Source organism: Lissotriton vulgaris, chromosome 3_1 (assembly GCF_964263255.1).
Source record: "Lissotriton vulgaris chromosome 3_1, aLisVul1.2, whole genome shotgun sequence".
Taxonomy (NCBI): Eukaryota; Metazoa; Chordata; class Amphibia; order Caudata; family Salamandridae; genus Lissotriton; species Lissotriton vulgaris.
This window is the reverse complement of record NC_141689.1, coordinates 1,718,752,032-1,718,769,493: the sequence shown is the minus strand read 5'-3', so window position 1 is coordinate 1,718,769,493 and position 17,462 is coordinate 1,718,752,032. Positions and strand designations below refer to the sequence as shown.

The window sequence follows — 17,462 nt, the reverse complement described above, 5'->3', positions numbered from 1 at the left end:
GCCTCCTGCTAAGGAGGGGTTTGTCGGTACCGAGGGCAAAAAGAAGCAAAAGTCAAAGCACGCAGAGTCACCAATTAAAAAATTGGTAATTTCCACCGTCTTGGACACTGACGATGATATGGCTGATGCAGACGATTTGTTTGATGTATTTGATGTGGCTGACCCTCCTACCCCCCCTGCCAAAATTCCCAAATCTGACTCTTTTGCTTTTGAACCTGTTTTTGACTCTGATGGTCTCCCCATGTTCGACCCTGCCTCCATCCGTCACCCTAATTCCACGGAATGGCTCCCCTCTCACCATGTGGGCGAATATATTTTGGCCCGTTTACGCCTTCCTCTGGAGACTGCGGTGCGGTCTAGACTTAAATCCGAATGCCCTAAACCCTCCTTACCAGAAAAAATCACTCAAGTTCCCTCTATTGATCAGCCCCTTCTCACCTTTTTCTCCAAATTTGGCAAAGATCCACGCAAAGGAGTTGATAAGGCATGGTCCTCTGGCCAGGACAAGGTATTAGATGTGGTGGGTCCTCTGGACCGTATTCTAGACATGGCGGAATCCGCCCGCCTTGAAGGTGCTGACCTCTCTGGACATTTCTATGTGGGCTCAACGTGCTTTCTGTCTATTAGGCAATGCCAACTCTGCCATTACCCACGAACGTCGTAAGGGACTTTTGATCAAGTTGGATCCGAAACTTGCCAATCTCGCCCCTATGGATCCTGGTCCCAAGGCCAATGGCCTTCTTTTTGGCGATAACTTGGTCCGTGACCTCAGCAGGTTTGTCTCTACCTTTGCCTCCTTGGATAAGGCACAACAATCCATTAAAAAAGTTTTTGCTCCTCGTGTTTTTGGACGGGCCGGACGAGGCAGGGGTCGCTCTTCTGGCCGTCCCTACAATCAAGGCACCAGAGGCTCCTACAATACCTCCCAGGACTACAAGCCCCAATTTTACCCACAGCGGGGTCGTGGCTTCCGAGGTAGGGGACAAAAAACCTACCGCAATTCCAACTCCAACCAACAAGGTAAGCCCTTCTTCTTCCCCTCCTGTAGGGGTTCGTCTAAGATTGTTTCTGTCAAAATGGCACACCATAAGTTCAGACCCCTCAGTTCTCAACACTGTTCAGGGCTACCTCATAGATTTATCCTCTCCTCCTCTCCAAACCTCTTTTCCTCCCCCTCTAGTTTTCTCCACCCTTATGGCCACTCTAATCTCAAACAAGATTCAATCTCTCCTCCAGAAAGAGGCCATTCAGATTTTTCCCTTCGACTCCTCAGGCTTTCTAAGCTCCATTTTCCTAGTTCAAAAGAAAAACAAAAAACTACGTCCTGTCATCAACCTCGAGTGGTTCAACCAGTTTGTGATTTATCATCACTTCAAAATGGAGACTATTCTCCATTTACGAGACACCCTTCGCCCAAAAGATTGGATGGTGCGTTTAGACCTTCAGGATGCGTACCTCTCTGTTCCTATCCATCAGTCCCATTGGAAGTTTCTTCAATTTCAATGGTCAGGCGTGACCTATTGTTTTACCTCTCTCCCCTTTGGTCTCTCTTCCGCTCCATGGTGCTTCACAAAACTCTTGAAGCCAGTGGTTGCCTTCCTCCGTTCTCTCGGAATCCGACTTATCATCTACCTGGACGATATTCTGATTCTCAATTCCGACAGACTCTCTCTTCTGTCCGATCTTCAGACGACTCAGTCTCTTCTTCTGGACTTGGGTTTCCTCATCAACCCAGAGAAGTCCTCCTTGATTCCATCTCAGAACACGGACTTCCTGGGGTTCATTGTGGACTCGGTGGCCGCTTCTCTCCGCCTGCCCCTCTCCAAGGTTTCCAGAAACAAAGCGGAGATTGCCTCTGTCCTTCAGTCTTCACTTCTGTCCCTCAGGTCCTTGGCCAGGATCGTCAGTCTCCTTTCCTTCTCTATCCAGGCCATCTTCCCAGGCCCTGTCCACTACCGCGCTCTTCAGCGCCTAAAAATCAGACATCTTCGCGAAAGGCCTTGCCTACGCAGACCTCGTCGCCTTAGACTCAGAGACCCGCACAGAGCTTCAATAGTGAATAGACCATTTAGATGCTTGGAACGGGCGCACTATCTTCGCCACTGCCCCAGATCTTGTATTAGAATCCGATGCAAGCCTGTCGGGTTGGGGCGCCCGCTGTGGACCAATCTCGACTGGAGGTTCATGGTCGTCAGAGGAGTCAAGTTGCACTTCAACTGTTTAGAGATGCTTGCAGGTTCCTTTGTGATCCAAAGCCTTTCCAAAGACAGAATCAAATGTTCCATCCTTCTCCGCATGGACAATGTTTCTGCGGTTCGCTATATCAATCATCTTGGCGGGACCAAGCCCAAGCCTCTGGCGGATCTAGCGAAAAGTCTGTGGGAGTTCAGCCTCTCTCATCATTTTTCCTTAACAGCGGAATACCTTCCCGGAAATCACAACTCTGTAGCGGACTGGCACTCCAGGTTTCTCCACAATTCCAGCGATTGGAAGCTTTGTCCCTCCGTTTTCCGTTCTCTTTCTCACATATGGGGTCCCTTCTCCATAGATCTCTTTGCTTCCCGCCTCAATTGTCAATTACCCCAGTTCTTCAGTTGGCAGCCGGATCCTCTGGCCCTAGCTACAGATGCATTCCTGCAGGATTGGTCTCATCACCTCAATTATGCTTTTCCTCCTTTTCTTATGATCAGCAGAGTTCTGTCTCAAGTTCGTCGCCAGTCCACTTCTCTGGTACTGATTGCTCCTTTTTGGCAAGCTCAAATTTGGTTTCCCTCCTTGTTGGATTTTCCTATCCTTCTTCCATCTTTCGACGACCTGCTCATCAATCCCCAGGGCCTTCGTCACTGCCTCATTCTGGACAACTCCTTGACTCTGTCGGCCTGGAAAGTTTCCGGCCTTCCCCTCCTGACATCCTCATTTCGCAAGAGGCTTCTCTCTTCATCAACCAGGCCTGGGCCCCTGGGACTTCTAAAGCATACAAATCCGCCTGGTCTCTTTGGGCAAGCTGGTGTTTGGAAAGGACTATCGATCCCCTTTCAGCCCCTCTGAATTTTATAATCAATTTTCTGGCCTCTGAACCATTCTCAGATCGATGGCAAACCGGTTGGCGCTCATCCTCTGATCTGTCGCCTTCTCAAGGGTGTTTGATGTGCTAAACCTCCGTTGGCTAAGTGTAACTTTTTATTGGATTTTCAGTGGTTCTTAAACTGTTCATGAATTGGCCTGTTAACTCTGCCTTGTCTCTCAAAATATTATCTGCCAAGCTGACCATGTTACTTTGTTTGATCTCTATCAAAAGAATTTCAGATGTTAGAGCTTTAGATGTTTCTTCTCGACAATTTTCCCCTACAGGTGTTCTGTTCCAGATTCGCAGAAGAACAAAAACGAATTTGGATTCAGTGTTTTACCCTTATTTTCCTGACCAACCACAACTTTGTGTGGGACAATGCTTGAAAGTGTATGAACAAAAGACCGCTAATCTCAGAGCGTCCTCTTGTTCTCAACTTCTTATTTCCTTCCGCAAACCCCACCTTCCCGTCTCTTCCCCTACCCTCGCCAGGTGGGTTCGTTGGTTCATGTCTCTTGCCGGTAATGACGTCTCTGTTTTCGGAGCGCATTCGGCCAGGGGAGCCATGGCCTCTAAGGCCTTTTGGTCCGGCTCCCGTCTGGAGGACATTCTGAGATCAGCTGATTGGTCCAATGACAGTGTTTTCCGCATGCTCTATTGTAAACCTATTTATTCTGTTGCTTCTGATGTTATTATTATGCTTTGAACAAGCATAATAGGAGCCTCCGGTCTTGTCATAAAATGTAGATTTTCATAGTTAATATGACGGAAAGTCTTAATTTTATTAAAGACACGGAGGCGAGTATTAGCCAACCTCTACACTGCTAATTTGTGTTCTCCCTCCCTACAGCGAATCCGGCCTTGCCACCTGCTTCCTCATAAGAGGTCATCCCTCCATCGTCTTCGTGCTTCACCCTTGTAGACTTCTTCAGTTCTCCCAGCTCCTTCTCCAGATGCTCAAGTTGGACTTTGGCCTTGGCTCTCCGTGGTTCAAGATATCTGCTCCAGGACTTTGGCTGTTTCTATTGTTATGACTATTTTTCCTTTGTTCACCAATTTTATCTGACCTGCTCGTCAGTGAAAAGAGGAAGCTGCGCAGTCAGTATGGCCTCTTATCTATTTACTTAGGGCCCGATGTGGGTAAACTCCAATTTACCACTTCTTAAATACCGAATCATACCGATTCGGTATTTAAGAAGTGGTAAATTGGAGGGGGGGAGATGTGGGTATTTCAGAATCGGTAAATACCGAATCTGTAAGATTCGGTATTTACCGATTCTGTAAATACCGAATCGGTATCCCCCATTGATTCCTATGGGCCTTGAAGCCCATAGGAATCAATGTGCATTACCGAATCGGTATTTACCGATTCGGTAATTACCGATTTCTGCAAGGGTGCAGGGGGTATCACTTTGACACCCTCTAGCACCCCCAATACTGGCTTGTGTGCCATGTGGCACACAGACATGCCCTAAGGGCATGTCTGTCTGTCACATGGCATAGGTGTGCATGCACACATGTGCATGCACACCTGGATTCGGTATTTTAACACCCAATTGGATTGGGTGTTAAAATACCGAATCTGAAGGGCCTGTGGGACTGAAAGTAGTCCCACCTACATCCCGATTTTTAAAACTCGGTAAACTTACCGATTCGGTATTTTTCAAATTCGGTAATTTTACCAAATTGGTAAAATACCGAATCGGACAAAAAAAGGTCCCCCACATCTCAAAAGGCCAAATACCGGTCGGAAACGGCCGAATTCGGCCGTTTCCGCCCGGTATTGGCCACCTACATCGGGCCCTTGGTGCTGATTGGTTACTGTATTATTGTTTTTTCCCGTTCCCATGGCCCAGTTGTCGCCTGGCCCTCTGGGAACTGTAGTTTATTCACTTATTTGGCTGCTATTGCAGTAAATGCAAGATTAGAATGCATAATACTCGCCTCAGTTTCTTTAATAAAATTAAGACTTTCCGTCATAATAACTAGGAAAATCTACATTTTACAGCAGATAATGGATTATGTGGCGAATGCACCAAATCCATAATTATGCGCGAAAATCATCAGAATTGCATAATTCCAGTGGCTCAGGCTGTGCGTTAGATTCCTGCTTCTCGTGACATAACTCCTCAAAATTAACCTCACAAGTGTCTCAAATTCATAGATGAGATAGTGCAATTCAGCCTTGGGTGGTTCTAGTAAGGCAGGTATACCAAGCATCCCTGTGAAGTTTATCAAAGTCCACGCGTGACTCTGTGCTGGTCCAGGTATTTTCTTAGTATTATAGGACCTCTCTTGTTTAACCATTGAAAAACATTGACTACAAATCCCAGACTGAAAAGAACAAGCATTGGCATAGCCAATAGTTCTTGCCATTGGTAGTGTTTAGCCATGCAACAGTTGATGTTGCACCAAGGATATTGTGCTGCATGATTACATTTTATAAGGTCCCAAAGGCGAGACCTATTGGCTACATTTCCTAATGTGGTGCAAGCTAGGGAATCGGTTTTAGGGATGTGTGTGCTGTCGTCATAACTCCCGAGGCCATATTCTCGCGATAAGCAGCATCCATTATATGCAGTGTGCTTTCGAAGCCGGAACAACATGCAGATTATAAACCATGCTGCAGAGCATGTGTACAGAAGATTTAATTTTTGGGTGTTGCTTGTGTCTGAATCTGCATCCATACGCCGAGCAGCTGGCCCTCTACAAGAATGTTTATTGTTGTGTGCACATACATCAACATACATCAACCATCGTGTGAACTTCCACCTGCCCGTAAGACGCCTGCGCCAGTAGCAGTCAGTTGTGGGAGTGCTGTTGTGCGGTGACGTGGAGAGCGGGAGGTGCAGGGTGGGGGGTAGTAAACTATGGATTCCTCCAAATCCAGGTAAGTTAACATAAAAATAAATAAAACAAATGTTGTTGCGCTCACTGGATCGCGATGTAGTGTGCGCAACAAAATTCATTTTTTTTAATGTTTACTTACCTGTAATCAGCCGTAAACCATAGTTTACTACTCCACACCCTGCCCCTCCCCCTTCCCACGTCACTGCCCAGCAGCACTCCCACGACCGACCGCTACTGGCCTGCGCTCCACCTCACTCGCTCTAGCATATACCCTCCGCATCTATGGCAGTCGCAGCGGGGGTCGCCAAGACCCAGAACAACCTCCACATCCCAACTACACCCTTCCTGGTGGATTTCAGAAAGAGACTCCAGACCTGACTTTTCAACGCAGACGTGGCAATCTCAGCACCCAGATACCCTTACAGGGTGGTAGTGTTGCGCTATATAAATATTGATTGATTGACTGGTTGATTGGTACATCCAAATGCGTGCAGCCACAATCCCTAGTCATTTGCAGACAGGCCTCTGTGAATATGAGTATGAGTTGCATGCGCGTTAATTCACCAAGGAGACATCACAGAACTTCCCTTTGCTACAAAGATATCACAGGAAGTGACATTATATGATCTGACACTGAATCCTCCCAGGAAGTGATGTCACATGACCGTAATCCCGAAGACATCACAATAACTGATATTCTTGAAAAAAAGGATTCCTAAATGCAGAGCTTTATTTATAACTTAATTTACTACCACAGATAAATGAACATTTTTTATACCATTTACATTTTGAATAGGGTACTGACATTTTTGGGACACTAAATATTTTTTAAAATGTATTGGACGAATAGGGACCCTTGCTTCTAGTCAGGGTCAGGAGGAACCACTCTTTAGATAACCCCTGCTCACCCCTTTGGTAGCTTGGCATGAGCAGTCAGGCTTATCAAAGGCAATGTGATAAGTATTTGTACCAACCCTCACAGTAACACAGTGAAAACACCAAAAACGGACTCCACAACAGTTTAAAATAAAGGTATTTTAATCTAAACCACATAAGACCAAAATGACAAAAATCCAACATACACAATTCAAGAATAGGGTTTCAAATGAGTTCTTAAGGTTGCTTTAAAATAATCCACCGTTGTGTCACGTTTTAGTCAACAGTACCTTTAGATGCAACAAAAGTTCCAAGTGAAAGCTGTAGCGTTTAAAAGCAAGCGATGCGTCACTCCTGAGACCATGGAGAGGCGATGTGGCAATCCCGCTGGACAGAGCAGGCGTGTTGCGATGACTCCGGTCTGTATGGGGAGGGATGCAGTACCTTGCATGGATTCCGGTGCACAGGTTTTGGTGGAAGCGGCTCGCAAAAGGTACGATGCGACGATCTTCGGGGCGGCGACATTCTCCGGTGCGATGAAGATGCGCGGCTCTGCGGCGATCTTCTCCTCTCAGGGCCCCTCGATGTGATGGCTCTGCGACGACTCTCGCAGCGACGTGATGCGGTCCGCAAGCAAGCGGTGCAACAATCTTGCCCAGTGACGACAGGCTCTGCGACAATACTCGCAGCGATGGTAATCTTCCCGCACCGAACTGGTGCGTCCCGCAAACAAAGGATGCAACGACTCTGGCAGCTGCAACAGACGCTGCGATGATCTCGGCCTTCGAACCTGCGGGATTGCGCTCCGCAAGCGAGCGATGCGTTAAACTTTGCAGAAAGTTCTTTAAAATCTTGGTTTCCAGCTTCCCAACACAGGTACAACTTCCAGAGGCACCACAACTGGCCCAAGCACTCTAGGAAGGACAGAACTCTCTCAGTGGAGTTCAGGGAAGCTGGGGGTGAAGTCCTTGTGTTCCAGGGCCTTCTTAACATGGAGCTCTTCTTTAGGCCCGTGGGGATTCCTTCAAGCAAGGGGACACAGCACAAAGCAAAGTCCTTCCCCTCTCCTTGGCAGCAAAGCAAGTGCAGGTCAGTCCACAAGCACACAGCAGGACAGTCTTCCTTCTTCAGTCTTCCAGCTTTCTCCTTGGCAGAGGTTCCTTCTTGATTTCAGGATGATCTAATTTTCTGTAGTCTTGGGTCCTGTACTTATACCCCTAAAAGTCTTTGTTCCCTTTCTGCAGGAGGGCTCTGAGCCCAGTCTGAACCAGTTCTGGGTGTTTCCTGAGCACTTTGTTTTCCAGGCCTCTCCTTTCCTTTCAGAGAGAGAGGCAGGGTCATAAGCCGCCCATCAGGAGGTGGAGCCAGCATTGTGGAAGGCAGGCACAGCCCTATTCAGACCCAGGTGCTACCCCCTCCCACCACTCTAGATGAAGATGGAGCTATTCAGCCCAGAGATGGCCCACTCAGCCTCTGGGAGCCACCCAGCCCCTGCCACTCCCAAACCAGACAGGCAATTCACAAACAGGCCAAGGCACACAGAAAGGTCAGACAAGAGAACAGCAACTTTCTAAAAGTGCTGTTCTCAAACACAGGATTTAAAAACCACCTTTCCTAAAAGATGTGTTATTCAATTTTGAGTTCAGGGATACCAGACTTTTATGTCCTACCTTGCTCCTATGGGAAGATATGGTGGTAGCCACTGTAGCCAGCATTCCCCATGATAGCCTATGGGCAAGGGAGCCTTACAATAGTGAAAAACGAAAATGGCTGTCATTCACTACCAGAGCATGTCACCTGCACTAATACATGCTCTACCTTCCACATACACTGCACCCTGCCCAAGGGAGGAAAGGGAGGGGTTAGGCCTGGTCAGTGGGTACATAGACCAGGAGGACATGGCAGTTCACAGACTGCACACAGGCACTGAGTTGGCAGGCCTGAGACATCATTTTAGGGCTACTCATGTGGGGGGCACAATCAATGCTGCAGGCCCACTGGTAGCATTTGTATCACCAGCCCTGGCACACTCAGTGCACTTTACTAGGGACTTCTTGGTGATACAAACATGCCAATCATGGATAACCAATTACAATAACAATTTACACAAGGAGCACTTGCACTTTGACACTGATCAGCAGTGGCAAAGTGCCCAAAGCATCTAAACCAGCAAAAACAAAATCCAGCACAGCATCAAAAATACAGGAGGTTGAGGCAAAAAGACAGGGGAAACAACGCCAAAGATGCCAGGTCTAACAGACGAAAAGTATGCTTGTTCATTTAGCACCATAGTTAAAGAAAACAAAGTCAAGTACATTGAGCTCCAGTGATCAGTGCTACCTTGGTCTACTAATTTCAATTAATATTTTGGGGCTGAAAAGCAAAAGCTGAAATAAATGAAGTTGAATGGCAAAGGTCACTATAGGGTCAGGGTACAACTGTCAGCAGTCGTCAACCTTAGCGAGTTCTCATTTATAATACAGTTCTCACTGTCAGTTCATATCAAACTGGAGCAGTCCAGACGTTGTATCTTTGTACCCCATGTTTTGATATAGGCATAAATAAATGTATGGTGCATTTAGGAGTCTGGCTCTGCTGGATCGCGTACACTTAAAGGTGTGACAGATCTGAAGGGTTTAGCCTGCATTCAAAGAGTCATTTAAAAAGGCTGTGACCTTTCTTTAATGTGCACACTTCCATCAGTAAGCCTTGGACTGCTCTGCCTGGCTTCCCTGCGAGTCAAATGCTAAAAGGAGTATTCAGGAGACCAGAAGTGGAAAAAAACAGTGTCCAAATTGGGGCCCAGTAATTCTGTTGATCTGGGATCCTCTGTTTCAGTTCCTTTTCTTAAGATTTAATGCAGACTTAGTCCAGTAGAAATAGGACCTCATTCTTACAAGTGCTGAAGGTCGGGCATCAAACCACTTAAAACACATTTCCACTCAAATTGTGCCCTGTCTTTACTTTGGGATACCATTTTGATGTTCAGCTTTCCCTGATGACTCTGAGTGATAATCATTGGAATCACTAAAGTGAGAGGCATGTTTGAAGAGAGAGGGGCTCACCAGGACCCAGACTGAATACAATATGGCATCAGGCCAACCATTTAAAAATACTCAGTTAAGCACTCCCTTCAGGACGAAGATCTGGAGTGGTCTGTGGTCCCAGATGTTGCTTTGATGGAAAGCAGTTATGAATCAACTAGGCCCAGGGGGAATTTCCTCTACTTACAGAAACCTTAAAAATAATATGCCCAATGGGCTCAACAATTTAAGATCGAATTTGGAGGAGGATGTAGGAGTTACGAAGACACAGACTGGGAAGCAGACAAGGTGCACCCTGGGGAAGTATCGATCAAAATGAGGCCACACCTGATTCAGCTAAAGATCCTCCATAAGGTACACCACAATAGGAGCAGAGGATACAAAATCGGTAGGCCCGACACCAAACTGCTGGAAGTGTGATAGAAGAGAGGGCATTTTCATACATAAAACCTTCCCTTGAACTCACCGTACCCCATGATGGAGATTCCAGGTGACATATGGTTGGGCAATTCTCATTTGGCAGGAATCTACGGCCAGATGGGCACCTTTTTTCAAGGTACGTGATTCCCTGTCCAACCTGAAGCTTAGTTCCCAAGAGGCCGATTTCAGGGATAGATTTCAACTGATGTGTGGATAAGGTAAATAAAACCGATTCGTCAAGTTCAAGAATATCAACTGCAGTTCTGAAATTTTTTACAATTGTTGAATATTCTTTGAGATTTCCAAGTAACTCAATTTTTACGATATATCTTAGGGTGCCTGGGTCCCCCTGTGCAATATTAAAAACCCAGCGCACTATTCCAGCTATACCTTGGACCCAACTGCTTCGTAGGCCGAATTCCAATCTGAGTGCAGCTGTAGAGCATGCGGTATTAACCATGATGAGTCTACGCAGAATTTTGCCTTCCGTAGATTTTAGGAAGCCCCAAGTTTTAATATTTACTATTTCCATGCCATATAATAAAGATGCAGAAATTTTTGCACGATATACTTCCAACAAGATAGCAAAATGCCGTCTACCAGTAGCCTTATATAAAGAGACCAGACTTTTACCTTGGATAATTGTTTTCCGAGTATTATTGGCTGTATGAGCTTTCTCGCTTAAATTACCCGTAACAATTTTTCCGAGTAAGACATAAGATTGTACCACTTCCAATCTCTGTCCCCCTACGGACCATGGGAAATTCGCATATTTCAACTTTTTTCTTCCTACCATGCACATTACTTTGCTTTTTGAAACATTTATCGTCAAGTGGTGTGCTTCGGCATATTTATGTAGAGCGTGCAGACGGTTATTTAGACCTTTAGGTGTTAAATCTAGAATCAGTATATCATCTGCATACATTAGACAAACAATTGGGACACCCCCCAACATTGGAGCAATTCCATCACTTACAGATAAAGCGTGAGGTAGATCGGTTATATAAAGGGAAAACAATAGAGGGGCCATTAAGCAGCCTTGTTTTAACCCACTTGCTATTTTGATTTCTGGGTGTGTCTGAAAACAGACGTAACCCCAGCAATGTGTCCTTTCACATGGGGCAAACCCCATGTAAAAGGGCCAGAGTCACCCTTACACCTGCCATGAGGCAGGTGTAAGGTTTTGACACAATGGCGTCCTAGAAATGGCACACTTGAATCTTATAGATTTCAATGCGCCACTTCTATGAGACTTTGATGTGGGGGAATGCCCACCCTGCATTCATTAAACCTGACGCAGGTATAATGTAGCACAGGGGTTTAACAAGTGACGCATCTGTCTAGGTGCGTCACTTCATAAATATGGTGCAACATGGTGCATTATTTACATCACCGCAGCGTCACAATAAGTGACGCAGTGGCAGCGTAAATGTGACGCTCGTTGCAGCTTCCTTAGGAGGTTACTGTGGCTAATTGTTGTGCTCAATAGACATTACAAAATGAGGTTTCACTGGGTAATGCATTAGTGGATTCGGAAGCCAAATCTGGTGCCCTAACTTTCAACTCCAGTCACCCTGTATGTGCACTGATGTTTCATCTGAAACCATCATGTCTATAATACCTGGCTTGGCTGTATTCCAGAAGGAAGTCTCTGAAACTGACAAACAAGTTAGGAGACTGCAAAGGTGCCTCTTGCATCAAGATAAATTGTAACGTGTTAAGGATGGAAGATTAGTGGCCTCTAAGACACTATTGCTTAACCTGCTTCACTTAAATGACGATGTGGAACAGATTAGCTGCCAAGCATGCAAAACTGGGAAAGGAGGATAGGTCATTTTGACTGCCGGAACTAAATTATGGAGGCCATTTGTAAATGTTCAAATAGAATTTATTCAACAATAGGTAACTCATATGGTGCCATATCCTATGACCTGGGGAGGATTTAAAGGGATCCAGCTATGTACATTGTTCACACCTAAGCTAGAAACCTCTTCTGTGCAAGGCTTTCCAGCTGACCATGCAATTGCGTCTCTTCGCTATGTGGCCTTGTGATGAAGCATACGACCCTGTGGTAAGCAGTAGCACTGAGTGAGTTGGAAGCCATGTCAATGTCTGTGTGGATGGGTGTCTGCTTGGTACGGGTTCAGTTTGTGGGAGTGTAACGGTGCTGGGTATTCACTGTTCTGGTATCATTGGCTTCATTGCACTGTGTTGGTGTATTTGCAATTGTGCATTGCAGACCATTGTGAGTAGCATGTTGTTAAAATGTCGTTCTACGGGGATAATGGCATGCATGTTGCCACATATGGTACATATGGGTATGTTTTTCTTTCAGTGTGCTCTAAATGGGGTGCCGTGTCCTGCGTTTCATGTCTCAGTAACCACTGGAACTTTGTTTTATTTTACAGATCTCCATATGTACGTCAGAAGGACTTTGTCATCTGGTTCCTTGCTGGATTGCCACACGCCATCTTTTGATTTCTATTTGACCACATTTTTTGTGAGTACTGTGTGTCTCTCAATCAGGCCCTGGGGTTCATTTTTCTTGAACACCTATCTCAAAAGCAACTACCTTCATTGTAAAATAAAGCAAGTATCAGGTATGGATCCTCAAGATAGGCCTACCACTCACTCAGACCAAAGGAAAGGTGACAATTATCAATCGATATTGATAGACTACAGCAGTACATCGAATCTTCCCACTCCCATTTACTGGTGCTCTACAGGGCTCTAAAAATACCAAACTCGTGAGGATGTACATCCTAAACAGAAGAATCTTAGCCACTGGCTCCCAGTTTTTGCGTCTGAGCTGGTCATGCAACCACAGGTCCAACCTAATTCTGCTAGTGAAGATCTAAATGTAATTAGCTGGAGTACCTCTTTTTCTGCTTCATCAGAACAATTATAGCTGAATGCAATAATAGATAGATAAAACATTATTATTATTATTACTTTTATTAGGAATAACATAAAAAAAATACCAGTGGAAAACCCTCCAATATATAACTTGTGGTGAGCTACTGCACACTTTACACAGTGGTCTATTGCCTTACCCATATCTTCAGTTGAGCCTCCATGACATACGAAAGGGTGTACCTAGTAAGGATATGCACATTTCTCACTGCACAGACTTCCAGTGTGCTTAAAAGAATGTTATTGATAATATATATGATAAAGTATCTACAATTATATATTTAAAATATATTGCAGATCACTGAGGAACTCCTTTGCCATACTCTTGCGTGAGTCTGCCAGATGAGTGCCTTTGCAAGGTCCTGTACCTTATCCTTATGGACCCTTGGGAATATAATAGTTCTTATAATACAACATGCCTGGCATTCACCTTCCCTTAGTGATGGCAGATAAATTAGGTAATATTTCTTGCATACCACTTCACTGTAAATTGAATAACTTCTGGGAGTTCACATATTTAATAATACTGATATAAAGGAGCAGAGGCACAGAGGGATATATTTACAAGAATTTGCACTCCGCTGTTTTGACGATGCAAAGCGACAAAAATTTTACAGCTGACGTACGACACTTCCTAACGCCATGTTAGCATCGTATTTACAATACAGTGCTACATAGCGTTAGGAAGATTTAGCGGCTGAAAAAATTGAGACTGAAGTGAGTGTCAAGTCGATAAAGAAATCCGGCTACGGTACAAAAGTGACATTCGGCCAATTAGCAGCGAATTGAGTTCTTTAGCCCCCTCGCCACCCCAGTTCAGACCGAGCCATATGCAAATCAGTCTTGACCCTGTGCCTCATGGGAACAGTCCAGTCCAACCTGCCAAGACAGGTCTTTCCTGGACCGTAAACAAGCATCCTGGGACCAATTTTGAGTTAACACTCCTCATCAGCCAGGTTAGCCTGAATTCAGTGGCAAAGTGAGCAAGGGACCCATGTCTGGGCATACCCTGCCAACTGATAATTTGCATATCGCTGGGTCTAAACTGGGGTGGCAAAGGGAGCTAAAGAATGATGACGGATTCAACCCAGATCAGTGACTTGGGGTGAGTGTCTGAAAAGTTTCTGCACTCTGTTTATCATCTCCTTGTGTTTACTTGGTTTGACCTAAGTTGGCAGGGTTTGCCCAGATATGGGTCCCTTGCTCAGTTTGCCATTGAATTCAAGCTAGCCTGGCTGATGAGGGGTGTTACCCCGAAACCGGTCCCAGTATGCATGTTTCCGGTCCAAGGAGGACCTGGCTTGGCAGTTGGGGTTGGACTGTTCCCATGAGGCACTGGGTCACTACTGATTTGCATATGGCTGGGTCTGAACTGCCGTGGCAAAGTGAGCTAAAGAGCGATGATGAGTTCAACCCAGATCTGTGACGGGGTGAGTGTATGAAAAGTTTTGGCGGTCCGTCCATCATCTCATTGTGTTTACTTTGTTCGCCCTAAGTTGGTAGGGTATGCTCTGACGTGGGTCCCAAGCTCACTTTGCCATTGGATTCAAGCTAGCCTGGCTGATGAGGGGTCGTACCCTGAAAGCGGCCCCAGGATGCTTGTTTCCAATCCACGGAGGTCCTGGTTTTGCAGTTCGGGTTGGACTGTTCCCATGAGGCACAGGGTCCATACTGATTTACATATGGCTGGGTCTGATCTGGGGTGGCGAATTTAGCTAAAGAACGATGATGGATTCAACCCAGGTCTGTGACTGGAGGTGAGTGTCTGAAAAGTTTTGGCACTCCGTCCATCATCTCCTTGTGTTTGCTTTGTTCACCCTAAGTTGGCAGGGTATGCCCAGATGTGGGTCCAATGCTCACTTTGCCACTTGATTCAAGCCAGCCTGGCTGATGAGGGGTGCTAACCGGAAACCGGTCCCAGGATGCTTGTTACCAGTCCACGGAGGACCTGGCTTTGCAGTTCGGCCTGGACTGTTCACATGAGGCACAGGGTCAATACTGATTTGCATATGGCTGGGTCTGTTCTGAGGAGGCGAAGTGAGCTAAAGAACGATGATGGATTCAACCCAGGTCTGAGACAGGGGGTGAGTGCCTGAAAAGTTTCAGCTCTCTGTCCATCAACTCCTTGTGTTTACTCAGTGCTACTTTCCATACCAGGAGTGGGGTGGGGTCGGAGCGGGGTAACATCTTAGGTTCCTCCTGTCTGACCAGTTTCAGTAATCTCCAATAAGAGGCAGGTGACCCATGGCTTTTTTCTGGGATGCTCAGTGCCTGCAGGCCAGGGCTTCAGTCACTGAGCGGAGATACCTAGCCTGCCCTGGGCAGAGTGAATCAGTACTGTGGAGGAGTCTGGGGCTTCTCTGGGCTGAACAATTCCAGCAATCCCCATAGAAGGAGTTTCAACCATTACTTTTGCCTGGGAGAACCAGTCTCCGTAGGGCAGGGTGTCAGCCACCGGGCAGAACCACCTAGCCTCTTTGGGATCTGGTGGTGCCCAACCCACAAGGGTTTGCCAAGTATCAAGACATCCACGTTGCTTGTCAGCTTTGAAATAATGTTGTGGCTATAATGGCACCATTGACTTTAATTCTTCGGGTGGATCCAACAGATGGGCAAGTATTGGTGTGCCAAATCAGAGAATCATGTAGTAACCACGTCACCAGCCAAGATGGTCTAATTACATTTTTCACCGCCCTTGCTTGAATATATAGGGGTCAAATGCTGGTAAATTAGGGGATTTGCAGGTTTTTAAGAGAAAGCACCAAAATCCATATTTTATGCCCCATTTTTTAGGGCCATGCTTAACTTAAGAAATATCCGCTGCTTAATGAGCTCATTAAATTCTAAACCTCAGAATATTAGATTTTTTATGGGTGGGATAACTAAATTCTAACACTGTGGGGCACTGGTTAAAAGTTCAACGAACATAACTAAGGGCATTTGTAATGTTCGAAAATTACATGGCGTCACTATCTTTGTTTCTTTTTGCTTTTGCCAATGCATTCCACATTCATACGTCCTTAAACCATTGTCAAAATTATTAGCACATACCATTTTTCTCTTTCAAGAACATTATAGCTAGTTTGACTACCTTGGATCCATATCAAATAGTTAACCTTTCAGCCCCTTTTAAATAGATTACGTTAATTATTATAGAATGAAAATTACAACATCAATATTGGCTTGCTGTCAGTGAAACAAACAGAAGGGAAGCATTACAAGGAGACTTTCCCATCCAGGGATTCAAAACAAGAAGCGTTAAGGTATTACCATTCGAACCATATTCTCTTATCATGTTGACTTACCATATTCGTGCCTCTAAAAATGTCAGAATTTACAAGCCTGCAGTTACAATGTGTAATGTAAGAATAAAGGCTGTGAACTTGTGACACTCCTTTCCTGGGCCTGTATTCTGTAACCGACTCACTGTCCCCATTAGCGTGCACCTTTAACCATGAGTGCTGAACACTGCACCCTATTGCAATAACTCTGCTACCCCATAGCAGGTGCAAACTCGAGACTTCCTTGGGGACAGCGCATTAGTGAAAACCACAGTGGCTGCTTGACGAAACCACTCCATATTTCTCTGTCCTGGCTGCACCTGCCTACATACCAAAAAGGTTAAGATATCACCCTACTGGCGTGAGCAGTGAGGGACTGCAAACACCTGCATTGGGATTAATGGGGATGCCCCTTCCCACTCCAGAAGGGTGCCCTGATTGTGTGGCCACTTTTTTGTAACACGCTTCATGATGCCAAATGAGTGAATAACAAACTGACAGTGAGATAGTCAATGGAAATGGTATATTCTTGCTGTATTTCAAAACAGTGGGGTGTGTGCTGCCTGGAGAGCTGCTCAGTGGGTTCCACGGCTGTTTCTATTCCCTCAACCTGTGACACTAATTTGAACTCCAGAGCTCTAATCACTTCATCGAACGAAAAATCATGCTCCTCCATCGTTGTTCTAACGTCCTATTTATTTAATCTGGAGACAATTCCTTCAACCATTGTAAACTTATTTCCTTACTCTTTTTGTCTAAAATCCTCTCAAATTGTTTTACTAGGTTATCAGGAGCATTAGAGGTGTGAGGAGGTGTCTGGACACACTGTTGTGGTAACCTCACATGATAAGTTTCTGGAGGGTGCGGAAGGGGGCAGGTGTCGCACCAATGGCCAGGCTGCTTGCTGCTGAAGCAAGTGGTCCATGGGGGGAGCTGGGGTTCTATTCATATCTACCTCTGCCCATGCCTCTGTCCCAAGCCCTTGCTCTTTTACCCTGCTGACTTTAGTTT

General features: G+C 45.7%; 1 pseudogene; it reads left to right on the top strand.

Annotated features, from left to right (window-relative positions):
* The first annotated feature begins 241 nt into the window (after nucleotides 1-241).
* On the top strand, nucleotides 242-17,251 carry LOC147728357 (uncharacterized; annotated as a pseudogene).
* The last annotated feature ends 211 nt before the right edge of the window (nucleotides 17,252-17,462 follow it).